A 20,744-nucleotide genomic window follows, 5' to 3' on the forward strand; every position below is an offset into this window, starting at 1 on the left:
TTCACCAGGAACAACTATAAAAATAACTTAGATTTTGTGATTGCTTCTGTCCCTCTCTGGCCGCATCTTTTGGACCTCGAAGTAAGGGAACGGTTTGAAAGCGATCACTATCCCTTAAACTTGACGTTGGACGCTCATTTGTTCAATGATATGGCCCAGCACCCTATATTTGAGGAAAGCGATGCTGTTAATTCTGAGATCCATATCAGTAATAATAGAAGATCATTAAAATGGCCATTTATTTTGGATCACAGTGAAATTCTAAGTGAAATATATTCACTTTTGGCAGGTACCTTTGGCCCCTACTTAGCTGCAATAGGCGAAGATGAAAGTAAAACTTCATTTCTCCAAACCCACCAAAAATTTTTTGCAGACCTGAGATTGCTAGTTACTAAGATGCCAAAAAAAAAACAGCAGAATACCCAGAATCTGTCCCATAGCAAGCCTTGGTATGACAGATCCTGTAAAGAGTCAAAGAGGGAATTGCTAATGGCAATAAAGAGTAAAATACCATCAGATGTAAAAAGAGCTAGGAGTAAGTACAAATCTGTCCAGAGAGCCGCAAAGATAGCATGGGAGGAAGACAAATGGGCTGATTTGTTGCTAGCTGCCAGGTCACGCAAAAATGTGGCCTTTTGGAGGCTGGTCGCAAATGGGAACCATACAGGTAGGGTAACCAAAGATGTTTTTTTGGATGAACAAACTTGGGTCACACATTTTACAAACCTATATAAGAAATACGAGGACCCTCACATGAATACAAGCCCTGAAAAACTAGAATCTTGCGTAAACCATTTGGACTTCACTTTAGGGGAAACAGAGTTAGCATTATCACAAATTAAATCTGGGAAAGCTCCAGGTCTGGATAAAATCCCAGGTGACTTATATAAGCACGATTTAGGAGTATGGGCACCCTATATTAATTATTTGTGCAATACATTTTCACGTACATTAGAATTTCCTGAAAGTTGGAAGGGAGCGGAAATTGTTTTAATTTTTAAAAAAGGAGATCGGATGGACCCATGTAATTACCGGCCAATAAGTCTAATGGACATTTTACAGAAAATTTACTCACGACATATCCTATTACGCGTGAGTAACTGGCTAGATGAAAATGATTTTCTATCTAAATTCCAAGCCGGTTTCAGACCGAAGGTCAGCACAATAGACCAAATTTTTAGATTCTGCTGCCTCTACTGGAAGTACGTAGTGATTAAGAGGTGCCATCTTTATGTTGCCTTTGTAGATCTAAGGGCCGCTTTTGATTTGGTGCCTCGAAATCTCTTATGGGAAACCTTGAGTGCAGCAGGTATCCCAAATAATCTTGTCGTTCAGATCAAAGAGTTACATGAAGGGAACTTTGCAAGAGTAAGATGGGGTCCCAACGGTGAATTAACCCATAAAATACCCATCAAACGTGGAGTACGTCAGGGTTGTGTCCTGGCCCCGACGTTATTTTCACTTTTTGTAAATGACATCCCTTCCTTTCTAGGTAAATGTAAAAATGATTCTCCCAAACTGAATGGCGAAAAGGTGACATCTTTGCTATTTGCTGACGATACGATTCTGATATCCCAAACGAAAAATGGCCTACAGACTTTATTGAATACCTTCAATGAATACTGTAGCCAAAAAGGGTTAGAGATCAATGGCAAGAAGACCAAATGTATGGCCCTAAACCCAATCAAACCGGATAAGGGCTGTTTAACATTAAATGGAATCAAGTTGGAATCAGTGCCATATTTCTCCTACCTAGGGGTGACTATCGATTCTAAATTTACTTGGAAAGCCCAAATTGATAAAAGCAAATTAATCTATGCCCAGAATGTAAAACCAATTCTTAGGGAGCATAGTATGAGCACAAGTAAAGCGGTGTCCCCAGTGACGGAATTATTTAAATTTAAGGTCCAAGCATCTGTCCTTTACGGTGCCGAAATATGGGGTACCGGGTCCAGGGAGACTTTTGGAGTTTTGGATAATAATTTTATGCGTAGCCTTGTAAGGGTTCCCCGAGGCACCCCACTAGTTCCCCTGGAGCTTGACTTAAATTTCAAAAGGACAGATTACCATGTGTTGATCCGTCCCCTAATGCTGTGGGTAAGACTATGGCATGTACCCGAACTCCAGGATTACCGAGACGGGTTGAAGGAGATCATGATTCTGGATAGCCAGAGTAATACCCCATGGCTAAGACATATCAAGACATGGCTAAACAATATAGGATTACAGCATTTTTGGGAGAACCCAGAGCAATTACCAGCAAACCCCAAAATAATCCTAAAAAGGGCCTTCTGGAGTTTTATGTTAAGTAAGACTGTAAACAATATGACCAATGGTACCTTGGTTGCAAGATTCTTAAACTTTAAGGATGAACCGCTCTACAAGACATTTATGGACGAGATAGAGCCGCCACTTGCCAAAACCTTGTTTTTAAAATTTCGGTATGGGAATTTATTAATTAAAACGACGTTGGCAAGATGGGCTAGGAATCGTGAACCAGAAGCTGCAGTATTGAATGAAACCTGTCTTATGTGTGACCTCAACCAGACCGAAAATGAACAGCATATTCTATTTTTTTGTCCCTTCTATCTGCAGGCCAGGAAGAAGTGGATTAAACCAATATGCCTACTACTAGGTTTGAGGTCATGCTCACAGGCTCTGAGAATCCTAACCACAAATACATCTCAGAACATAATATTTAGTGTTAGTAGATTTTTACTTTCTATCTTTTATCAAAGGAAAAAAATAGGGCTACAATTGTAACTGATCTGATTGCTTGAGAATGACATGATGGTCTATCCCATGTTCTAAGAACGTATGTTTCCGCTCAATTTATCCTCCAACTTGTATTGTACTGTACTGTATTGTACTTTTTATGTACTGTGTTTTTGTAACTTAGTGACAACATGTTTTAATAACTTTTAATGAAATGCAATGTATTGTATAAACTGTCTTTTATGGCATTTTAGCCGAAATAAAGAATTTAAATGATTGTTGAGCCAGAGTAATCCCCCCCCCACTAACCTCTCTGAGAAGCCTACAACTACTCACCATTGCTACTACTGAGAATCCAGCGCGTAACTAGCTTACACTGGTACTCCCGGGCAGATCCCTTCGCTCACCTTCCAACCTATATCTCCACGTACCGAGGAAGAGATGGGGCGATGGAGCCCTTTCGACTGCCACCAGTAAGCTTTGGAATACCCTTCGAAAAAACATGAAGGCCATCGCCCAGCACCTGCCCTTTAGAAAGGCTCCAAAGACCTGGCTACTCTGCATATAGCCCTTCCCTGCCTCTTTCCCTCTTAGATAACCTCCTATTGGATGGTGGTCTGCAGCGCCTTGATGCCCTCGGGTAACTGCTGCGCTTTAGAAATTCAAAAATCAAATCCGTCTGCAGAGTCGTCGTAGGGCAGGCCTTGAGACAGTAGTGGCACACGTCCTCAACCTCTGCCTGCCTTATGCCCTCCTTAACGGGTTCCAACAGTGGGGCACAAAATATTTGAAAAACTGACAAGTTGTGAAAATTGCACAATTTTAATAAAAAGAAATGGTGTGTGCAAGATGCTCAAGCCATGAGGCAAACGCGAATGTACGCAGCTTGAACGCGCCACGGGCACGGTTTACACTGGACCCGGACCAGCTGCACGCATGCGCCACACTTCATAGGCTGGTTTGTCGCGTGCCAATACTTAATTACCCATGTGATTTACATTTTTTAATTATGCATATTAACTGGATGGTGTACTTTTCCTAAATGGCAGCACCTGGCCCTCTTGCTAAATTATGCGGAAAGGGCTTGAGGGCAATTTGCAGTTGGTAACCTAGATTAGACTGCACTCTACCAAGGCAAAATACATCTGAGAGCTCCCAGCAAAGCCATGAGGTGACCAGACACACACTCCTCTCCGCCACCTTTCAAAGAGACCTTCTTAAAAATACAAATACATGCCATATGAACACAATTTCCGTGTTTATGTTTTGGGCGCATTCGGCTCTTGGAGACCAGAGTGTTGCACATCAACCAACCCCTGCCTTTATGCGCATGCACGTTTGTGAATTAATTAAAGTCATGCAGCTGTGCACTCGAACGAGGTGGGACCTCAAACAATTGGGGGCAAACATCTGAGCTTCAACCACTTCTTACTGGGTCAAACACTGGTCTTTTAAAGAGAGGGGTTCCCCCCTGCCCACTTCACAGAGGCAAGCTTCAGAAAGACAGACTGTAAAGGAGTCAGCCGGTGAATGGTATCACACTGGGCCTCCACACCCAAGCAGACCTCAACAAAGAGACACAGAATGTGTCAAGCGCGGGTCTTCTGGGCTTGGGGAGTCTCCTTGGGTCGTAGAAATGGCTGCTTATCTCCAGGGGCAGTACCAGACGCCAGGCTGTACATGTTTACATGTTGTCTAGCAATGCCCTGGAAAATAATCCAGCAAGAAACAGAAAAAACTGGAGGCCAGAAATAAATCTAGCTGACCAGGACATGCAGCAGGGCGAATAGCAGAGGAATAGTACCAGGAACTGGAAAGAGCAAGGAGAAGCCAGGATCCAGTGAGCGAGCAAGAAATTAAGAACAACTGCAAAGCAGCTGGAATTTTAAGTGGAGCTCCCTTTAAAGTGGAAAACAGGCTGTGACATTATCCAAGAAGAGTTTCGGCAAACGTGGATCCAGAAAATAAGGGTAAGAATTAAAACAATAATTTAAGCAAATTACCTAATACAAATATTTGGAGTCATGCAGAGAATCCTAATATGTTAGACAGGGCTAGACACACAATGTTTACTCAAAACGGTGACCTAAAATCCGTGTTACATGGCAAGGAACGTCCCTGCATGTGGCGTATCGAGGCAAGCATGCAGGAGAGGTCCTGTCAGGCCAACACACAAGAAGGAACAAGCATTTTCAATGCAATAGGTCTCACATTTGCAAGAGTTTAAGCTATTGGCATTGTAAACGACAATGCCTTTTATTTACGTGTTGTGTTTTTAAAACCAACACACATATAAAAGGCATTGTTATTTATAATGCAAACACAAGGAGATGATGGACGGAGCGCTGAAACTTTTCAGACACTCACCCCCAGTCAACAGATCTGGGTTTAATCCATCACCGTTCTTTAGACCATTCTGCCACCCCAGTTCAGATCCAGCCATATGCAAATCAGTCTTGACCCTGTGCCTCATGGGAACAGTCCAGCCCGAACTGCCAGGCTAGGTCCTCCCTGGACCGAAAACAAGCATCCTGGGACCGGTTTTGGGGTAAAATCCTTCCTCAGCCAGGCTAGCTGATGATTGGGCTGTCTGAAATAATGGCCTATGCTGACGACACACAGCTACTTTTCACCTGGCCTAAGGGTGTGTTGGATCCATCAGCAATCCAGCTCTGTTTGTCAGAAGTCTTTCGGTGGCTTGCACAAGTCCAGCTTAAGTGCAACGAAGACAAGTCTGAGGTTCTGTTTTTTGGCACCTTTCCTGTCAACTTTAAGGACCAGATTTGGCCCTCAGACCTACCCTGCCCTAGTGCGATGGGAGGCCCAGCTAAGAACTTGCGGGTTTGGTTCGGCCAGGACCTGAAGTTTTCGGTTCATGTAAAAAAACTAACTGGCATCTGCTTTGGTACCTTGCAAACCCTGAGAAGATTTTTCCCTCTCCTCCCCAGGGCTGCTAAGGAAACTGTTCTTCGAGCCCTGATTCTGTCTCGGCTCGATTATGTTAACGCCTTATTTAGCGGCCTGCCGGGGTATATGATCCATCGCCTTCAGGTGATACAAAATGCTGCAGTACGTCTGCTTTTCTCGCTCCCCAGGAGGACGAGCGTGCGGAGCCACTTACGTAGCCTGCATTGGCTCCCGGTACCACACCGAATTCTGTTTAAAATTCTTGTGTTGGCATTTAGAGCAGCTCATGGTCAGGGACCGATGTATTTGCAGAAACGATTTTCATTCTATATTCCCAATCGTGCCCTGCGATCGGCCAACCAATGCCAATTGGTTGTTCCCAAATATAGATATGCTCGACTGGGAGGCCAATCTATCTCAGTTAAGGCAGCTTACGCTTGGAATGCCCTCCCCCTTTACCTTAGAGCCTCTCCAACCATTACTGTTTTCAAGAAAGATCTTAAGAAACACAGAAACAAGGCCCCAGCGCCCTCTCCATCACACACCCCATGTGAGCAGCTTTCCTAAGTCACCAGTTAATGTTCTACTCCAAGTGTAAGTGCATGGTTCACTTAATTACCAAAGTGCAGGCGTACCTAAAGCGAAATACCTGTGCGCAGGACGGCACAGCATTAGTGCCAGAAAGGAAACAAAGTCGTTCTTTAAACATTTCTTCATGTAAAAGAAGCATTGGTAAAGCCAATTGCTCTCACGGCACCTATTGCCTAAACCTTTGATGTGGCCGCCATTGTCATACACTTGCGCCGACCTAAAAAATACATGGCCGTTTTTTCCCTTTTTAATTAGGGACCTGAGTTTGATAGATAAATAAGATAAAAAAAATGTGCAAAAGTGCTTTTTAGGTCTCGCCTGTCGATGCGCATGCGCATCGAGCAAGCGAGACTATAGGGGCTCATCGACTCTTTATCTAACTTGCAAGGAATCGTGGCGATTCCTTGCAGTGCCCGTGACTTTTAAGCTCAATGCGCATGCGCATTGAGCTTAAAAGCGCGTGCACATGGCCCCAGCCGCCTGCCTTGCCTACTCTCCCGCCCCCTCACTTCTTGATTGCAGGGCCGCTAGGCCGTGCCTCCCCTACTCCTCCTCCTACTCTCCTCCCCTCCCGTCTGTTCCCGCAATCCTCCCACACCCCCGCTCCGCCCCCTCACTCTCTCTGCCCGCCCGCTCTCCACTCCATCAGGCAGCCAGCCGCTCTCCTCCCACACCCCCGCTCCGCCAATAAAAACATGTTAAAAGACACTTTGAAACCATTTTCCTTGCAACGTTGGAAGTGGGTCGATATTGGTGATCTTTTTCTCAAACCAAAATTCAGAGGGACATGAAATTCCTACTTTTAACGTGAAAGCGCGTAAACTTCAGTTTGCGGGTGCTAACCGCATTAGTTCAAATTACACGAAGGTCGAAAGGGGAAAAGGTTGCACATCCCTACTTGCTGAGCAGTCTTGTGAGCGGTCTTCCTCGCAGTCGAAGTCCTCCGGTAAGTCCAATGCAAAGCCCTCCCCTTCCCGCCGTGTCGCATTTCTCCTCCCCCCTCCCCTCTCCTCCGTCCGTTCACTTCATGAATTAGCATTCAAACACACAAACTTCCAGGAACTTTTTAAATAAGCAACGAGTATCTTGTTCCTGACGTTTACATTTCATTATGAATTTAAATCACAGTATCTAGCGGATAGTCCAGGCACTTTTTAAACTGCTCAAACCACCGAATTTCATAAGCATTTCGCCTTGTTGTGGAGATCTGGGCACCCTCTAGCTGGATTCTTTTTACATTCAGACCATTGCATTGAGTTGTTTAATTGTGTCTCGGCTGTATGCAGTTTTCTTATATGGACCGCTTTTTAGCGTAGATTACGGTCTAGTTACCCATTCAATATGGCGCATAAGCTTAGTCCTCTTTTCATGCGCATGCAGGAAGCGCATTCAGGAGGTACAGGCTAATTAAATTCAGTCACCCGCTGATTTTCGTTTCCGTGCTTTTCGCGTTTTTCGTGTTCAGGAGACAACACCACAGGCTGCTTTCGACTGGTGAGTAGAGGATTCTAGAAGTGCTTACTCTTGACTGGGAACTCGGGCAGGCATCTCCAAGTTTTAGTGCGGGTAAACTTATCGCATTTACGGTCTTTTTACAGAGCGTGTTACTCAATGAATAAAGATCGTGTTGAAAGGAACCCCACGCTACCTTTCATCTTTGGTGAGTCGGTTTTACGATTTTTGGTAACTCTAATTGAGAAACGCATTCGAGAACAGATGTTGATATCACCAAGTCTTACAGCAGACACACTCACAGTATTACGGTCTTTTTACGGAACTGGTTTAAGAATGAACATACAGCGTTTTTAAAGGGATTCGCCTGTGCCCTACACGTTCGATGAGTTGTGTACTGAAATTTCACGTAGATGCAAGTGAGAAACGCGTTGTGTACAACATGCAACAGCATTTTACATTTAGAGTGCTCTGTTCTATGATTGCAGATTTGAACAAACTTTTCGCCTTCATACTATTTTGAACAGTATCGTGACATCAGAATTTTGAAGTTCCTTCATTCTTGGTATCATGACTGAGTCGCATGTAGACGCATACATAAAAGATTGACATTGAGCAGTGTGCTGCAAGGCAGCACATGGTTTCATGCTGTTGGTTATGTGGGCTGGAAGTGTTACTGCACGTCTTCTCCCACAATGGGCGTGTTTTGTGTGCTCATGGTCTTATATGTATGTGCGCCTAATACCATAGCAGCCTGTCGTCGTTCTTTTCTCGTACCTTTTGTGTTACAAGTGTTACGTTGGGTCATTATCTTAAATGTTCCAGAGTGTTTGTTGGTGGAGCCTGTTTCCGGTGTGGCTGTTGTTGTGAACCTGCACCTTATATTTAATTGAAAAGCATTGTTTTGTATCCTGGTACTAGTATACGATTCAACTTAACATAATTTCCGCAGCTTCACAAATGATTTCTCCTTTTCCGAGGGACCCTTTGGATAACATCCTCAACTCCCCTGGGTTAATCTGGTGCAACGGCCATAATTTCATAAAAGGTTCAACAGTTTCTATGACCAAGCTTCTTTAATATCTTGGGTTCAGTACATTTAAACATCTGGAAGAATGCATTGCAGGTGGAGTTTTGCATGTACTGTGGTGCCTTGGCAAGTAGTTGCGATACATTTTTAGTTGTTAGTGTGTGTTCTGAAAATGGGTCACCCTCAACCCCTCACTCACCCTCACTCACCCTCAACCCCTCACCCACCCTCAACCCCTCACCCTCAATCCCTCACCCTCACTCACCCACACTCACCCACACTCACCCACCCTCACTCACCCTCACTCACCTTCACCCTCACTCACCCTCAACCCCTCACCCTCACTCACCCCCAGTCACCCTCAACCCCTCACCCTCCCTCACCCTCATTCACCCTCAACCCCTCACCCTCACTCACCCTCAACCCCTCACCCTCACTCACCCTCAACCCCTCACCCTCAACCCCTCACCCTCACTCACCCTCACTCACACTCACCCTCACTCACCCTCACTCACCCTCACTCACCCTCACTCACCCTCACTCACCCTCACCCTCACTCACCCTCACCCTCACTCACCCTCAACCCCTCACCCTCACTCACCCTCAACCCCTCACCCACCCTCAACCCCTCACCCTCAACCCCTCACCCTCAACCCCTCACCCACCCTCACTCACCCTCACCCTCACCCTCAGCCTCACCCTCACTCACCCTCAACCCTTCACCCTCACTCACCCTCAAGATTTACAAAAAACCCCATTAACAATTCTAAAAGCACTAACTCTAATGCTGCGAGACCTATTGCATTTCTAATGCTTGTTTTTTTTTAAAGTGAGTGAGGTAACCGACATGGGGTAGTCTGAAGCAACTTGAATGGGGTGGATGCAACACAATGGGGTCCGGGGGCAAAAGCAACGCAGGGTTGTAGGTGGGGTGTAGTAACTCATGGGGCATAGGTGGGGAAAGCAACATAAAGTGCACGGGTGGGGAGAGGAGAAAAGCAAATGGGTGAAAGAGAGCAACGTGGAGGGCGGGGGGAGAACAAGGGGGAGGAGCACAAAAGGGTGAGCGCATCAAGCAGGCAGTGTGGACACACGCTGGCAAGAGAGGGCAATATAGAGCATGACGAGGGAGAGAAGCAGGCTAGTGAGAGCTGCAAAATATATGTACCCGTGTGGAGTGTTACAGACAAAAGAAAAAGTAGTTCCCTAAAAGTGAGCAGTGGAAGGACACAAGTAAATTGGCAGCGCTCCAATAGAGGGACAGACACAAGATGGACAAGTCAAGCCTCCAATTAGAAGCAGGGAAAGGAGAGTGACAGCAAAGCCAACCAATGGTATGCAGAGGGTGGGCTGCGAGCCCCTCTATATTCTATGTAAGCCACAAAATGCCTTTTGCAACCAGACAGCTCTGCTTTCTGGCAGGTTCAATCTAAACATTGGAACTCGTATCGATCTCAAAAACAGGAAAGACTAAGCAATGAAGGACACGCGTACTTCTTTGTGCTGTCATTCGCACATAACCAAAGTTGTGAGGAAGTCTCTTAACTGGCTGCAAACCTCAAGTATCAAAGTCCTCGCCTGAAATAGGCATCATTATCCCAAGGCTTGAGGAAAACGTTTAAATGAATCACCAGTTTTGTGCTATGGAATCTGATGGCCACCTGATGAGTGAAGCTGATAAGTTAGCTCTGCAGGTTGGGTGCCAACCGCAGTGGTTTGTGTGCAGGCCGTTGATAAAATATTAACAGGACTGGATTAGGCTTTCCATTCAAGGCGACCCCTGCTAATAAAGTGCCAAGAAGTGTTTCAGCTTGTGATGTACACTATATAAGTTATCTTATTTGCATTAAATAGGCGTGGCTGCAGCAAGCCAGGAAGTTTTTACAAAGAAGATGCTGAGGGGATATGAGACCCTTCCCTGAGTAAATGGGAACTGGGAAATATTCTCCATGTGAGAAATTAAGAGGCAGGGTGGCAAAAGAGCCTTTTACTCAGGCATGGATGCACGTGAAGTGCGAGGAAATCCAAAAGGGATGGTCAAAGTGGAGAGTTTTCACAACAAAGATGCAAGGTTGGAGATTTGGCAAGGATAAGTTTGGAAGGTCTATACAGTAGGTGTTTCCACATTGTTCTGCTCCACTTGAGGTGAGAGTGGGACGACAATTGGAGCTGAGAGACTAACAACATGGTAGTGGTGGTGCTCGAGTGCATAAGCCCTGGTAAGAACAGGACAACACAGCTTCGAAAGACAGCAGTGAAACGTGATGGGGCAAGGAGGGTGGCACTTCAAGGGGTAAGCGACCTCCAGTGTGGTGATTGGGTTTGAGAGATTCAAACAGTTCTGTGTTTTCCTCTAATCTTACTTCAAACAGCCTTCTTTATGCAATCTGGGGAGCTGCTGTCCCGTACTCTTTTTTGTTTAAAATTAAGACTACTGGTGTGCATTTGTTTTCAACATTAGATATGACGTCTTTCTCTTTGTGTGTTTTATATGCACTTGTTTACCCAGCAACCTATGTGTGTTCAGCCATGGATATTTCAATGCATTTATTTATTTGTACATTTAGCCATAGTCAGGGCCACTGGAATTATGCAGCAGGAGAAGGCCAAACTATGCAGAAGTGTAGAGTAAATTATGCAGCAAGAAAAAGCAGATTATGCAACATAATGGGCTACATTTTGTAACAGTATTACTTCATTATTTTGTCACTTTTAAACTTGGTAACACTCTCTGGGCATTGATTGCACCCCATTAGTACCAGTTTAACAGCCAAACATAGCAATAAGCATAAGAAAGGTGACCAGTCCAGCTTTGCAAAGGGCCTTCCACTGAGCGGCAACACATGCTGCTGCATCTCTTAGTAACTTTCGAACCGTTTAAGGTAGATTTTTTGCTGTTAAAATCTGCAGATTAAGCGGCAGATGGATTATGTAGCAAATGCGGCAAAACTATAATAATGCGAAAATCGTTGAGGCCGCACAAAAGCATATTTCGAGTGGCCTTGGCTATAGTACAGTTTACTATGTTATCAATGTTGTAATTGCATGGGGGGTGGTATTAGCCAATCCATCAATCAGGGAATTAACCCCTTGCGTGCGGCGGGAATTCCCCGCCCATGCTGACTCCGCCTTGCGCGGGCGGAGTCATGACGGAACGGTTCCGTCATCAGCACAGCTCACCCGTAGCTGATGACGGAACCGCTCCGTCATCAGCATGCAAGGGGTTAATTGTAAGCACACTACTCACCCGAGAGGGTATTAAGGCGCTGGGGGTGGGGCAGTGGTGTGTAGAATGTACCAGCAGTCATATTGAATCTGCTGTGAGGGGGTTGGGGTGGTCTGCAGTGGAAGTTGCTGGCTGCTCACATCTCTCGATTGACAGGCGCCTCTCCCAGGAAGATGATAAGGATACTTAGAATCTGTCACGGTGCGCCCTGGACAGGTCAGAGAGGTTTGCCTACCACCCCTGGCCCAGCCACTCCGGTCAATGAACAGTTAGGGGAAGGTGAAAATACAACTCCTCACAGCAGAGGCGCAACTAGAGCCAAATTTCGGGGGAGGGGCTTGTGAAAATTTCGGTGTGGGGGGTAATTCTTCAAGCAATATGCAGAGTGGCGATGCAGGGGCTCTAAGAAGGGGTTAAAAAACAACAAAGCCTCGTTAACAAGTAAATGGTCTTTTAATGATCTGTGAAGTACTCCGGTGCAGATGCAATAAGACGGACGCCCAGGGCCGGACTGGGAACCAAAACCGGCCCTGGCAAAGTGCTAGGCCGGCCCCCACCCAGAGGGTTGTGGGTGCTGCCGAGCTCTTTGCTGGGGCCTGTTTTCGACCGATTTTGTTACAGGGCCGATTTTACAGCAACGCTGCAAAAACGGCCTTATAACAAAAAAGGCCCCCAGGGTCCCCACACCGGCCCCCAACCCGTGCGGCGCACTGGGGGATTGCCCGGTGCTCGCTACGGCCAGTCCGGCACTGCGGACGCCAGACCTGCCAGCCAACAGCAGCTCAAAAACTGTCTCTGTGTGTGCCCGGGAAGCTGTCTCATCCCGGGCTGACACACACGACAGGGGGGGGGCAGAGGCCCTTTCAGCCCTATGGGCCTTGCGCGCCTGCCTCACAGTGGTTTTAAGTTGATGTTATTAACAATACGCTGCAGCCGCCACCAAGCTCCTTCGGGCCTTTCTACCATCACACCGGCCTCCTGTTCTGCAGTCTGCCACCCTCACACTTTGTGTGACCCACTTACATTCCAGAACAGCCTCGGATGCTACACACCTCTCTTCCCGCAGTGCAATCAACGCAACAGCAAAGTAACCTATTTACATAATAATAAAATGAACCCACGCACAGAATATGATATTATCTACACCGTGGACTGGGAGTCGCAACGTTTCTTGCAGTGAAATATGTTCTACTGTTAAAAATACATTAAACAAAAAAATACTTAACCATTAAAAACCAACATAGTAATATTTATTTCAATAACTTAAACTGTGTCCCACCAGTTATTCCAAAAGGTGTGACCCTCTAAGACACTAACATTTCTCTTAAACTTGTGTACCAACTCTTATCAATGCTTCTTGCCAATTGGATGTTCTCCCTAAAGATTTTATTAAACCTTTCCACAGTTTTTGAATGATAAATGGCACGTACTTTATGTTTAATAACATTTCTTTCAATAATTTCTTCATCTCAATCAAGGCCAACTGAAGACTTCTAGCAGTCAAAACTGATGGTGGAAAATCTTCTCTGTCAAATACATCTTCTATAGGTTTTATTAGTGTTTTGGTGATAATGTCCAAAACACACAGTATCTCTGGCCATCTTGAAAACAGATCCACTAGAACTAAAATATACAGCTATCTTCTCTACTCATTACGAAGCCCCTTTATATCCAGCGCAACTTCCTCACAGTCCCAGGGACCTACAGACAATTTCCTACCAGGATGGTGTTAAAGTCTTGGGTATTTTTGGTATATTTCCACTCAAACCAATCCCTTATTTGTTTCTCTACCTCTACGTCAATGTCAGGTCCCACAAATCCACCCTAATATATTCCTTTATCTTGAAAATTACTAAAAGGACATTGTGAGATAAGTCAGTGATCCCAACCCTGGTACTTATGGGTAGAAATAGAAGTGTGTCTCTGAAAAACAATGCACCATCACTTGATATCTCGTTCTTGATAACCTAAAAGGGCTTTAATTCTCCTGTAATGCGTTATTTGTTTTCCTTGCCTCAATTATAAATTCTATCTCTCTTAACGCCTCACCATGCTTTGCCTCTGTATCCACTCTTCTGTAATTACCTAGTAACTACACTATCCGTGATCTCAAATATCTGGACATTTTTCTACAGACCACCACCCCTTGTTGCTTCGTCATTTTCTTTTACTAACCTGGATTGCCAATCAACTACTTTGTTTTGTATTACAGGTATATACACTACATAAACACCAGTCACAAGAAACGTCGACTATCTAGAATCTTAAGTGAATGAAAACTCAGAACCGGGCAGAAATCCAAGACCGGGACAGTTCAGTTCAGTTAAAAAATAAAGTTAATTTAGACCATGTGGTCTTTAAATCACAGCTCATACATTAACATTTAAAAGAACATAACACATTAAAAAGTGGTATTCTTAACACCTTGGCTGCGGCTGGAATTCCGCGCCGGTGCTGAACATTCCGATCGCGGGCGTGGTCATGACGGCTCCCAGCCGTCATCAGCACACGCCCACCATGACTCATGATCAGCAATAAAAATCAATTTTTCCTTAAAACTTCATTCCTAATAATTTTAAAACACATCATTTCATTTTAGATCACAATACTCTTTAGCTGCACTTTAGCCTCTAATGAAGCCGGGAACTTCTATACACCCTGCATATATTTCCCAATGGCTATCGCGATATCTAAAATTTCCATATCAGCGAGAAGCTCCCATGCTTGTGAACGAGCTCTTACATCATACTTTTAAAAGATCGGAAGAAGGAATAATTTAAGTAGATTCAAAAAATTTCGGCAATTCAATAAAATGTGTAAAATCTTACATTTCATCCATCCATTCAAGACCTGGACAGCTCGCGGCACCACAAGGCCATGGGCGCATCAAATGTGCCCTACACACATAGCAGCAACGAAACATTTACAGTAAGCGTGGGTTGCTTTTCCACATTTTCTGAGCTTATTTCTCACTTGATTCCATCATAAAGTGTGATAAAATGTGGGCTGAGCAGGTCTGACTCACACCCAAGCAGCCCTGTGGCCTTCCTCCAGGGGTGAAAGGCTGAAAGTTTGGTTTAGACAGGGCGACCTAAAATGACATTATAAAGTAACTGGATCAAATAAAAAAAGAACACTTCCTGCGATTAACCACAGACCCCGGGCAGTCCTGAGGGATTTAACTGCTAGAGAGAAGGAGAAACACACATGCAATTTTATGCTGGCGTTCCAGCTTCAATGATTGGAAATACTATGCTGAGTACATTAGGCCTGAGTTGCTATGGAGACCAGCCAATGGCCAATCAGCTTTGTGTGTTATGTGAAATGTTATGACACACACAGTAGTGTTGGCTTGACTTGGTTATGAACAGCACTTGGTTTAGCCAAAAGGCTATTAAGGGAGGAGTATCATTAAGCAGCGGTAAGGCCTGTAGACCGATGTTGAAAATTAAATCGCTGCTCAAAAAAGCACTAGGTTGGTTAGTGGTAGAACCGTTGATTATACACAGCTGACTCCAGCGGGTACCACGCCCATGTCCTTGACCCGAAAGTCTTTCTGCCAGGGGTGCAGGGATCTTAACCAAATGTAAACCAATTTGCTAAAAAGATCACAAAGTAACCACTTAAACACAGACAGGAAAGGACCAGACAGGTGATTTTGTAAGGAAACAAGTAAAACTATGAAAAATGACCATATTGGGAAGAAATTCTTACAAGCACAGGCAGGTGTAAAATGCACCTGTCTCTTGTAAAAAGCAGGGACAAAGAAAGGGTTAACACTGGCGAGTACAGCAACCCCAAGTGAGGTTAGGTCAGGCAGATAGCAACAGGAAGCCCTTTCACCCTCTGAGCTATCTCACTACTGGCTCAAAAGACACTGCAGGTGAATTTCAGAAACCATGTCAGCTTTTCCCTGATGCCTTACTTAATTTTCTAAATAACTATGAATATTCACAACTCCTTGCACCAGGTGGACTTCACACCGGTCTGAAAAAAGTGAAACCCCACCGACTAGAACGTTTTTCTATCAGGAAAGAGTTCCTCATTTGCTAGGAAAAGGCCGCAAAAGAGCCCCACGCCTTAGCTATGTTGAAACGTGTCGGACACGATGCCTGGATTATGAATATTACATTACTTTTGGAATCAGTCGAAAAGACATAAAAATGGTGAATACCCATTTGGAGCAAAGTGTTCGCCGTAAAACAGAAAGCAAGAACCACCATCTTAGTTGCTGAGAGCGGTCACCTCCAACCTGTGCAGAGGCAACGGTTGAGGGACCTCCAGATGAAGATTGTATTGGGGGGGGCAAAAATAAACCAAAGAGGTTCAAGCAATGAGGACCTTTAATACATCATGTCCTGGAGAAAGTCAGGGTGTGTGGTGACATTTCATGGTGCAATACATGGCAACAGTTTCACAACACCATTTTAGCACTTAATTAGAAAACAGAATGGACCGTGGGATCATATTTACAAAACCTTGACCAGCGCCGTCGAGTGAGAGGAGATGCAGCCCCTCAAACCGCTACTCATGGGTGACCTGCAAGGACCTGTTCGAGGCGGTCAGCCTTGAAAGACATCTGGATGAGACATTTCCATCCTAAATCAAGGGAGGCAGAGAACTGGTTACAAGAAAAACACTAGTGGATTTATCTGGAGCACAAAGTGTCACATGTCCTGTGGGGGTTTCTTCTAGTGCGAGGCGCTAGCAGTGAAGGACAGCCCTGAAACATCTGATGAGGGATTTCATGAGCTGTGAGGGGTGGGCATGCCCCAATATGCCCAAATGGTTTTCATTCTATTGAGAGACCCATGAGGAATTTATGAAAGAGAATGAAAGAATATATCTGAGCCAGAAGAAACTGTGATGAGATCTCTGGACGGGGTTCAATTTCATGAGATAAGAAAGGTGATGGGCACTGACGTTTGTCGGTCTTGCCCACTCGAAGACTACCAACAGAGAATTTGGAAGTTGAGGTAGCTTTAAATTGAAAGCAAAAGGCCTTTCGGATGTCAACTTGTAAAAGGACTTCCACTTTTGTTTAAGTTAGAATTGGGATATGTGATCCCCACACAACAGCCTCTCCGGGGTCACACGTTCCTCCGCGTTCTCTTTCCTCACATGCTGCACTTGCTTTATACTATTACATGCTTTTCAAACCTTCAGCTGAGTTTAAGAAGGGACTTTTGAACAACAGTCCAATAATTCAGGTATTTACATATTATGTGAACACGCTGCTGATCTTGCGGTGTCCCTTGGACACAGACTGGATGAGGAGGTACCTCTGAATCTAAACAAGATGGACTGCTAGGAGGGTAAACAAAATGAGCGAGTGGGAGCAACGACACAGTCCACATAGTCGGTGTCGCGGGCGGGTCATTCGGATGCTGGCTGTTTTGATTCCGAACACTGAAGACTTGTCTCTATCAATTTCTCATTATTGTGTTTGTACCTGGGTAAATCAAATCTGTGTGTTTCGGGAAAGGATTTGAAATTGAAAAGCATTGCTTACTAATTGCAAAGCATTACCTATTGATTGCAAGACTCCACATAAAGCGGATGATGTTCACACCTTTGTAAAATGAGTTCCTTTTCATTAATGACATTTCTGCTTATGCTAATGTCTTGCTCTTGGATGTACGGATCTTTAAATGACCATCCTGGTGCAACAGAATAACGACTCTGTTCCTCAAGGCGAAGCCTGAGCATTCGAGCGGATCGCGAGGAGCTCTACGCGGCTTGCATTTAATCCTGTTTTTGTTTTGTTTTTCGAAGCAACATGAGTAATTGGAGATTTCCAATTCATGAGGTTCTGGGAGACAGCGAATGGTCGCTCGCTTCGTGAATGACTGTCGTCTCGCTTTGCGTCCCCTGGTGGGTATGAAAGAGAGCGTGTGCAGAAAGGGCAAATGCCTATTTCACAAATGATCAGTATTGGTGTCACATTCACAGAAGCACAAACAATCCTCTGTGTGTCGGCAACCAACATCTCACCTGCCCTTTTCAGGCTTCGCTCTGCCAGCATACTCGTGATGCGTAGAGGAAACATTTACTGCAGGGAAGTAAGGTGGTAGGTGTGGTGTAGTAGGCCGCCACTGCAGGTTGATAGGTGAACCGAGAGAGGAGGAAGCCGTTAAAGGTGTCGGAGTGGACGTACAAGGTGAAGACATTGGCTAAAGTATGAGAATGTGCATCTGTGATGTTGGGTGGGTGGAGAAGTGACTGAATGGCGTAGACAGGTGCTTTGGAGTAAGATAGAGAAAAGTAATAAGGTCCCAAGAATAGCTGAGTTAAGCTCCAGCAAGAAAGGAAGCACGAGTGTTAAGCATTTGTTTTTATTTCTCAGGATCTTCTGCAGTCACAAATGGGCTCCCTATGCCAAAGTGAGAGCTCATTGATGTATTGAGGAATTGGGCAGCAGACAGCCATGGTTGGGTCAAGTCTTCTCCAAAGCAGTGTTCTTGTAAAGTGTCCTCTCTCATTACACACTCCCATGTAATCATTCAAAACAAGTTGGTAATGCATGCCCTTATCTCTTCCCTGCTTGACTACACCCACTCCCTTTATTGGGGCTTACCCGCTTAAGCGACTTCAGCTGGTGGAGAATGCCACGGGCTTGGCTTCTATTAAAACTTTAGAGAGGCCATCATATCCATCATCGGCTCAAAGAGCTACGCAGCCTACAGGTTCATGAGAGAGTATGGTTTAAGGGGCTTATGCAGGCACACAGAGCTTTCCACCTGGCTGGTCCACATTACTTGGCCAAAATAATTACTCCCTACTCCCCAGCAAGAACATTGCGTTACCAGGAGGCCATGTTGGCGGCAGTTCTGAGAATCAAGAGACTAAATGGGGTGGTACTTCCTTCTCCTTCGCTGCCACTGCCTGGACTGCCCTCCCCTTTCCTCTCTGGGCCATGAAGGACGAATGCTCCTTCAAACGCAACCTTAAAATCTGGGCATTTAAACTGGCATATGACTAATATACCGTTGGTACAGGTGGTCAATGAGCTTTTGTAGCGCCAGGACACTCGTTGAGTAGCCGTGCGCCCTATGAAACCAATGATTGACTGACTGAATTCACAATGACAGCAATGTCTTCCCCTGATTGACTCCTGAACAGGTTAGCTCTTGATTGACATTCCTCCCATCAGTCCCTTATGTGCTAAATTATTCGGCTTTGGGTTACATTTGCAACTTTCTGTGAAATCTCAGGGTGAACAATTAGTTAGATTGACAAAATCCACTACTTTATTTTATTCTGTCAAGTTCCAATCGCCCCCTGATTTACATACTCTTGCCGGTGAAGGAAGCCCTCCACTGTCCATGTCTCCACCAACCTGGGATTCTTGTGCAGAACCAAACTTTACTGGCTTTTGCTCCAAGAAGACAGTACAAAGCTTCGAACACAAAAAAAACCTAGATACTTTCAGAGAATGTAAACATTCATGATGGGATATGTTGGCTGAGCGGGAATTGTGAATATATTAAGGTTTGAAAACATAAAGCTACAATGAAATCTGGAAACACTCCTTTTAAATAACAGAGTCTCAATCTGGAATGATTTCCATTCTGATCTGTGGATTGTCTGACCTTCTTGTACGCAGAGATATTTATCACTCGCTGTAGACTCACCTTTTAGTGCAACATGCCAACACATGCCCAAAGCTCATTTGCAGCACATTGTCACAAACCCCTCCTGCTCCCTCTGTCACGACCTCCAATGCCACAACCCACATATGCACCCTGTGTGTATTGGGCCAAGCATGCAAGGCTTATGTTGTATTTCCCCTGTGACATTGTAGGACACGTTATGATGTCCCTACCATTGTCCCTCCGCGCCTGTGATTCCATCACGTTTGCACCTCTGCATCGGTTCTCCCACACCCTTTAATGTCCTTGCACATAATCCTTCACCCAATGACCTGTGAACCCACAGACCTCCTTGCACACGTTGGTTATTAGGGCCTTGGTATGTTTTCCCTTTGAGTCTTTCCAAGCATCCCTCAATATCCCATGAGCCAATAGAATGCCTTGCACTCGCTGTTACTAGGGCCTGGTGTTGTTTTCCATCATGCCTGTTCAAGCAAAAATGATACATTTGTTTCCTGTTGCTGGTTCCGATGTTCAAGTTGCACCTGCCCTTCCTGTAAGGTCAAAGCGAGTGTACTAACGCATGCTTTTCTCCAAGGTTCGAGAAGCTTCCAGAAGGCCATGTGCTCCACACGCCTCACTTGCTACACGTGACCAAACTGCTTCCTTTGAGCCTTTGAAAAGGTATATAAACATCCGCCCAACCCAGAGTCTTTGCTTGGCCTTACTACCTGCGGAACAAGCTTCACCCTTCCCACTCGCCTGAAGAATCCGGCCGGAATCAAGACGCGCTCCAGGATCTTTCAAGTCCATAGTGAACCGGGGGTTCCGTGGCTCCCGCTCCACCAACGTCTTAATCATGCACAGCTAATCTGGACCCCCTGCAACTCATTGGGTCAAGACTCCGAGATCATCTTTCAACATCAGTCAAGTAGAAGAACTGTGCTAAGTACTTGATAACAGGTTAGTGCTCACTAATCCTCCTATAGTAGGTAGCAGGACCGAGCATCAGCGTCATAAAAGACATTAGACTTTCCCTCCACTCCCTTTCTGTGATTTCCTCCAGTGCTTCTTATGTATTCCTACTCTGGGCCCCTCCATTCAACCTTGGCACTAGAACTGATTGCTCAGAGACTAAAGACTTAGGCCTAGATGTATCATCGTTCCTATTTGCGATTTCTTAAAAGCGATTTTTACCGAATCGCTATTAAGAAATCGCAAAATGGGATGT

General features: G+C 45.1%; 1 protein-coding gene across 2 annotated transcripts in view; it reads right to left on the reverse strand.

Moving 5' to 3' along the window:
* Positions 1–20,744, reverse strand: part of NCKIPSD (NCK interacting protein with SH3 domain) — a 312,878-nt gene that overhangs the window by 95,185 nt on the left and 196,949 nt on the right. The window lies entirely within an intron of this gene.

This window comes from Lissotriton vulgaris, unplaced genomic scaffold (assembly GCF_964263255.1).
Source record: "Lissotriton vulgaris unplaced genomic scaffold, aLisVul1.2 SCAFFOLD_410, whole genome shotgun sequence".
NCBI classification, from domain to species: domain Eukaryota; kingdom Metazoa; phylum Chordata; class Amphibia; order Caudata; family Salamandridae; genus Lissotriton; species Lissotriton vulgaris.